This window comes from Gymnoscopelus microlampas (genome assembly GCF_963454915.1).
Source record: "Gymnoscopelus microlampas genome assembly, chromosome: 14".
NCBI classification, from domain to species: Eukaryota; Metazoa; Chordata; class Actinopteri; order Myctophiformes; family Myctophidae; genus Gymnoscopelus; species Gymnoscopelus microlampas.
Window position 1 is genome coordinate 35514821 of NC_139951.1, and position 7813 is coordinate 35522633.

Consider the following 7813-nt stretch of genomic DNA (forward strand, 5'->3'; position numbering starts at 1 on the left):
ACACACACACACACACACACACACACACACACACACACAGACACAGTGTGTGTGTGTGTGTGTGTGTGTGTGTGTGTGTGTGTGTGTGTGTGTGTGTGTGTGTGTGTGTGTGTGTGTGTGTGTGTGTGTGTGTGTCATATTGAAGTCATTCAGGCAAGGATGTGATTGATTGATTTATTTAGTAAGACGTGAGAAACAGTACATGGAAGTACAATTCACAATACAAGTCCTACTAAACTGGATAACTCTAAAGCACTAAGCTTGTTTAAAATGAGTTCCCACGCACACAAATCATGATGGCATATAATAGACAGACAGATATACACTACTATACAGAACGTCATACAATCAGCTTACAGGTTACTGGTATGAAACATCCACATTTTTTTTGCATAGCATGAGAACGAGTTCATTCCCTTTGTTGTGCCAAATCTGGGTTGAACATGATCCGTGGAGATGGCTCTGGTGTTGTCATCGTGGACTTCATTTGAGTTTTTGAAATATTTTTGACAGGTACAGGGGTATCCCAATTTTTGTCGTATCTTGTAGGCCAGGCCCATTGCAAGTTGTTGTACTCTGTCCTCAACCCTGAGCCATCCAACCCTAGCAAAATGAGCAGGGGTTAGATGGGTTGTGTGTTTGAGGCCAAGAAGTAGCCTTACTAGTTTGTTTTGGGATGTTTGGAGCCTTGTTTTCAAGGCCTTGGTGTTTAATATTGTGTTTTATATCATTTTGGCAAGGCAAATGTATTTGTATAATGACATTTCATGCACTATGCCAATTCAAAGTGCCTTACAGAAGGCAAAAATAATAAATCTAATGAGTTTGCACATCCTGAATGTGTTTTTGAGGTGGTTGGGTGTATAATGTTTCATAATAAGATTCCTATTTTTTAACAACCTCTCTATTTCCTCAAGGTTGCCTTTCCTGTTTTGGGATCTTCAATCTTATTTATAGTATTCAAGGTCCGTTCTCTACGTAACCTTCTTGTCAATAACCTTGTGGCTTTTGAACCCGCTTCATAATACATTTGTCCCAGGAATTTGTGTTTTTTTCTTTCTTTTTTGTATATTATATCAATGTTTTTCCTTAAAACTTTAATCTGCTCTAATAATTGAGGTATGCTTTTTCTCAAGGTTTTTAAGTTTCTCTTCCAATGATTCAATTGTGTTTCAATTAAAATGGCCCGTATTAAGCCACAACAAATTATTTTTAATATTGTGTTTTATATAGTTTTGTATTAGGATCACACAGAGCCATCGATAGGATGGTGTGATCTGTGTGATATTTTGCTGTTTACATATTGATGTATTGGAATGTATCTTATCGTTACACCCCTACTAATTTAGATTCAAATCATGTTGGAGAAGTGACATACTGCGTGGCTACGTTGATATGTACACCTCTCTTCTCTATTAGGTATCGAATGTAATGCTATTTACAGGTACTCTACGGACCATTTGCATTACATGCAATTATATAGGCTTACTTATTTGTCCAATGAACAACATTATGAGAAAAATCAAGCACAGGTTTTTTTATGCTTTACGTTTTCCATCTCATGCCATAGAGAGGACAAAGCTCCATTACGCGTGTGCTACCACTTGTGTCCCTCTGTCACCTTTTGCCACCATCCTTCACCTTCAAATACAAGATGTTTGAAGAACTTAAAGTTAAAACAACCATATAATCTGTATTTCCATGTACATTCATTTGATAATCATAACAGATCACACATATTAATATCAATAAAAGTTAATATTACCAAATATAAAGCTGGTATGGCTGAATAATATGGTGTAAAATGACATGATACACATAACACAAGTGTTGTCAGTATGGGCATTTTAGTCAAATTGATTAAATACAACACAGTACAAGATGAACTATAACTGCACAATCACAGCGACCTGATGCAGGATATTCACATGTAGACTGGAAATCTGATTTGTGCTTCTTCTTTTCAGCATTAGTTTAGCATTTGGTAGTATTCAAATGTAATAATATATACATGTTTTGATGAGAGCAGTAAAGTGAAAGGCCAAACTGCCAGTGGATCAAACATTACAAGCCTCTATCCCTGAGAATACAAGATACATCTTATCCAGTGGTGTAAAGTAACTAAGTACATGTATTCAAGTACCGTACTTAAGTTAAATTTTGAGGTACTTTTACTTTACTGGAGTATTTCCAATTGTCTATACTTTTACTTCTACTCCATTACATCTCAGAGGCAAATATTGTACTTTTACTCCACTACAATTATTTGAAAACGTTAGTTACTGGTTACTTTGCAGATACAAATAATTACATTATAAAACATACATTAACCACTTTTTTTTGCCTTATTTTATACCGATCTACAAGCTCACAACGCGTCGCATCGCGACGCGTTGTGAGTTTGTAGATCTGCTGTTTTCAAACATTTTGGTACTTTTACTTTTGGTACTTTAAGTACATTTTGATACCAATACTTTTGTACTTTTTTTTCAAGTAAGTTTTGAATTCTTCTGAAGACTTTTACTTGTAACAGAGTACTTCTACATTGAGGTATTGATACTTTAACTTACAAAATGTGAGTACTTTTTCCACCACTGATTTTATCTATAAAAAAAATACATAGAGAGACAAATTTGACAAAAGAAGAAAGAGTGAAAAAGACCATTGTATCATGTAGTAAAAGGATGTTAGAAATAGGAAAATATGGGGAGTGATGGGGTGAGGAGTGACTGACATTATCTTCATTGTCACACTGAAAGGTTTCGTTCAATCCTGGCTAGCTGGTGTCCCATCTGTAGTGATATCAGATTCTTCCTTAGGTTCTGTGGCAGGTGTGATGAGTGCTTGACGGATACCAAACTTGGCCAACTCGTACAGCTCATTCTCATTGAAATCATGCCAGGAGGAAATATCATTCATATGATGTTGTTTGTTACTGTCTGCAGAGAAAAATAGAGATTTGATGTCAGTCAGTGGGTCTCATTAGATCACAGATTTATGATGAAATGTATCGAAACAGCGTACTCACCTGAGCCCAAGAACTCCATTCCTGGGATATCATCATCACTAAGAAATACATAAAAAATAACGCATCATGAATTACCATTACCCCAGACACAGTGGTGGAAAGTAACAAAGTACATTTACTTAAGTACAATTTTGAGGTATTTGTACTTTACTTGAGTATTTCCAATTTCCAATACTTTTACTTCTATTCCACTACATCTGAGAGGCAAATAATATACTTTTACACTAGACAATTATTTGAAAACTTTAGTAGTTTCTAGTTACTTTTCAGATATAAATTGCGATATTATGAAACATACATTAAGCACTTAAGCTATTTTTTACCTATTTAACTTTTTTTTCAAAATAGACGATCAACAAGCTCACAACGCGTCACATTGCGATGCATTGTGAGCTTGTAGATCTGCTATTTTCAAACATTTTGGTACTTTTACTTTTGTTACTTTAAATACATTTTGTTGCCAATACTTTTGTACTTTTACTCAAGTAAATTTTGAAAGTAAACTTTTACTTGTAACAGAGTACTTCTACATTGCAGTATTGATACTTTTACTCGAGTAAAACATTCAAGTACTTTTTACACCACTGCCCAGACAGATAGCTAGACAGATAGCTAAATAAAGACTCTGATCCTCTGAGCAAAGCGGCAAACTATGGATTAATATGACAGGTTAGTCTTACCCCGTGATACGGGTCTTGGCCTTGGACTTGTAAGCTCCTTTAAGCTCTTTCTTTCCTTTCTTTCCTTTCTTTGGTTTCTCTTCTTCCATCTCTTCCGCATCTTCTACATCATTTTCTTCAGGCTCCAGCTCCAAATCTTCCTGCTCGGTATCTGTCATCCCTTCCAATTTCACTTATTTATCCTTTATCCTGTATGAGTTCTCTCTCCTGATTGGATAAAATCTGTATCCCGATCTGAAAATGAATTTCCATTTGGTTACATTTGTACACACTCAGTGTTAACTGAACACTGAGGATGGTGCAGTGTAGAGTACGGTAAATGTAGGCCTACTCACCAGCTGTTTGGGTGAAGAACAGCCAGACTAGTGGAGGCTCTCTCTAGCAGATGTGCTTGCTAGGCTCAAGCAGGGTTAAGCAGGCCTTTATATGCCTCTGCAGATTATGGATGCACCGCCCACCAAGTCTGATCCACCCTCAACAGTGTTGAGTCAACACTGTAGTTCAAGGCAAGCTTATTCAGCGATGTGAAATAATAATAATAATAATAATAATTATGTTTTTAATAATGGTATTAAATAAACTTTAAGTATATAGCACATGGTGTGAAATTATTTTTTTGGATTATATATACAGGTATGTCAGGTTCACTGTAGTGTGATTCAGTATAGTTTGGTTTGGTAAGCAACATGTGAAAAGTTTTTAAGCATAATAATGGTTTTCACTATTTAGTCTTTGCTGGCTTTTTATGTCCGTTCAAGAGGTACTCATTTATTACAGTTCATTACTTCATTTCAACACGATTCCAGTTCTTTGATAATGTAGAGAATATCTGTAGTAGGACTACTAATAGTTGTTCTATTATATTGCTTGTGTTGCAGTAACCTGTAAGCTGATTGTATGACGTTCTGCATAGTAGTGTATATTTGTATGTCTTCTTAAATGTCATCATGATTTCAGTGCACAGGGATCTCATTTTAAATAAGCCAAGTGCTTTTATGAGCGATCCAGTTTAGAGGACGTTGTATTGTGAATTGTACTTCCATGTACTTTTACCATGTCTTTCTAAATAAAGTATTCAATCAATCAATCAATCAATTGCAAAAATAGATAAGAGAAATTATCCTGTGGGAAATTGCAGTCGTTTCAGCAACAGCAGCAGCAGCAGCAGCAGAATAGCAGTAAAACACAGGACAAGTCCAAACTAAACTAAAATAGGTAGTTCCAAGAACTGTATAGGTTTCCAAGAACTACCTGAGGTAGTAACTACCTCAGGTAGTTTCTGCTGGTTTGCCATCAGCACTTAAAACAAGTCTCCCCACTCACTGCCCCGTGCTATATTTCACAAAGTATTCCTATTTCATTTGATTATATTATTTTTGTATTTTATTCTATTTCTGATGCCTTATGTGCCCTGTTAAATTTGTCCTGTTTTCGTTTAGTTTGGACTTGTCCTGTGTTTTACTGCTGCTGCTGAAACTGCAATTTCCCACAGGATAAATAACGTTTTCTTTCTATCTCTTTTTTGCAACACATGCAATAGAAAAGAACAACTATTAGTAGTCCTACTGCAGATATTCTCTACATTATCAAAGAACTGGAATTGTGTTGAAATGAAGTAATTAACTATTGTAATAAATGAGTACCTCTTGAACGGACACAAAAGCCAGCAAAGGCTAAATAGTGAAAACCATAATTATGTTTAAAAACGTTTCGCATGTTCTTTATCAAACCAAACTACTGAATCACATTACAGTGAACCTGACATACCTGTCCAAATAAATAATTTGGCCACTATGGCTAAACAGATTCAAGGTCAAAGTCGATGACACTGTAATCTCTAGCAAAGAAGAGATTACCTATTTGGGCTGTATTCTGGACAAATACCTGACAGGTGAAAGCATGGCAACAAAGGTGAGCAAAAGAGTAAATCAGAGAACCAGATTTTGGGGCAAAATTTCCTGTTTTGTCAACAAAAGTGCTCCCAGGAGCCCTGATTCAGATAGCAGATCTACAAGCTCACGATGCGACGCGTTGTGACGCGTTGCGACGCGTTTTTGACTATGCTTGCACCTCCTGGTACTCCAACATCTCAATGTCACTTAAAGACTAAGCTTCAAACCTCCCAAAACAAATTGATTCGACTACTTAAACAACTAAAAATGGGACTGGTCTTCAAAATTGTCAATACAAATTTGCCCTCAATGCCCTCAATACCCGCATATCTGACTAAATACCTCCAAAAAGTTAGCGACACCCACAGCCACAATACTAGAGGGAGTGTAAACAACGATCTGGTACCACCCACCCATAAAACAAACATGGGTAAATTCTCCTTCTACAACACTGCCACCCAGTTGTGGAATAGTCTGACCCCATCCCTCAAAAAAATGTAGATCGCTGGTTCCTTTAAAACAGCCCTGAAAATTCACATTTCAGGAGGCCAAAGGGGGAGGTAGTACCACTTCTCCCTTAGGCAGACGACCCCCATATCTTAGTGGGTAGTTCTTTGAACTACCTCGGGTAGTTTGCAGAATGATCAGTTTGTTCTTAACATCGCTCCTCTGTTTAGCCATAGTGGCTGCAAAGGGTGGGAGCTGGTTTCCATAATAGCCTGTAGCTTAAATTGCAACTGTCCTTTGCTCAACTACAACTTCCAGAAAGTCCGGGACAACTTCTATAACAGAGACAGCCTTCTTTATCAGTCTATTGAGCCTGTTTGCATCACTCAGCAAAGATATTTAGTGTAGAGCGAAAACAGGAAGGGGCAGAGTATTAGCCCAGAGGGACTCCTGTCCTAGTATAGCATTTAAGTGGTTTAATGACATGCAGTTTTTCTAGTGAAAGTGCTGTGACCTCTGTTTTGTGAAGGTCATGTCAGGAAGTGTGTGATGGTGTGTTGGCACTGGGAACCTGACTGAAGTGAGAATACATGGCTGGAAGTCATTCAGGCAAGGCAAGGCAAATGTATTTGTATAATGACATTTCATGCACAATGCCAATTCATCGTTACACCCCTACGAATGTGGATTAAAATCATGTTGGAGAAGTAACATACTGCATGGCTACTTTGATATGTACGCCTCTCTTCTCTTTTAGCTATTGAATATAATGCTATTTACAGGTACTCTACGGACCATTTGCATTACATGCAATTATATAGGCCTACTTATTTGTCCAATGAACAACATTATGAGAAAAATCAAGCACAGGTTTTTTTATGCTTTACGTTTTCCATCTCATGCCGTAGAGAGGATAAAAAACTCCATTACGCGTATGCTACCGCTTGTCACCTCTTGCTACCATCCTTCATCTTCAAATACAAGATGTTTGAATAACTTAAAGTTAAAACAACCATATAATCTGCATTTCCATGTACATTAATATGATAATCATAACAGATCATACATATTAATAAAAGTTAATATTACCAAATAAAAAGCTGGTATGGCTGAATAATATGGTGTGAAATGACTTGATACACATAACACAAGTGTTGTCAGTATGGGTATTTTAGTTAAATTGATTAAATACAATACAGTACAAGATGAACTATAACTGCACAATCACAGCGACCTGATGCAGGATATTCACATGTAGACTGGAAATCTCATTTGTGCTTCTTTCTTTTCAGCATTAGTTTAGCATTTGGTAGTATTCAAATGTGATAAATACATGTTTTGATGAGAGCAGTAAAGTGAAAGGCCAAACTGCCAGTCGATCAAACATTACAAGTCTCTATCCCTGAGAATACAAGATACATGAATATGGATTCATGTATCTTGTATTCTCAGGGATAGAGATTTTATCTATCAAAAAAATATATAGAGAGACAAATTTGACAAAAGAAGAGTGAAAAAGACCATTGTATCATGTAATAAAAGGATGTTAGAAATAGGAAAATATGGGGAGTGATGGGGTGAGGAGTGACTGACATTATCTTCATTGTCACACTGAAAGGTTTTGTTCAACCCTGGCTAGCTGGTGTCCCATCTGTACTGAAATCAGATTTTTTCTTTGACATTCTGGCAGGTTTGTTGTAGTGTGTTTGACGGAGTCCCAGTTGAACCCAGATGACAAGGCCTGGGGCGGGTGTTTTTCGAAGGGC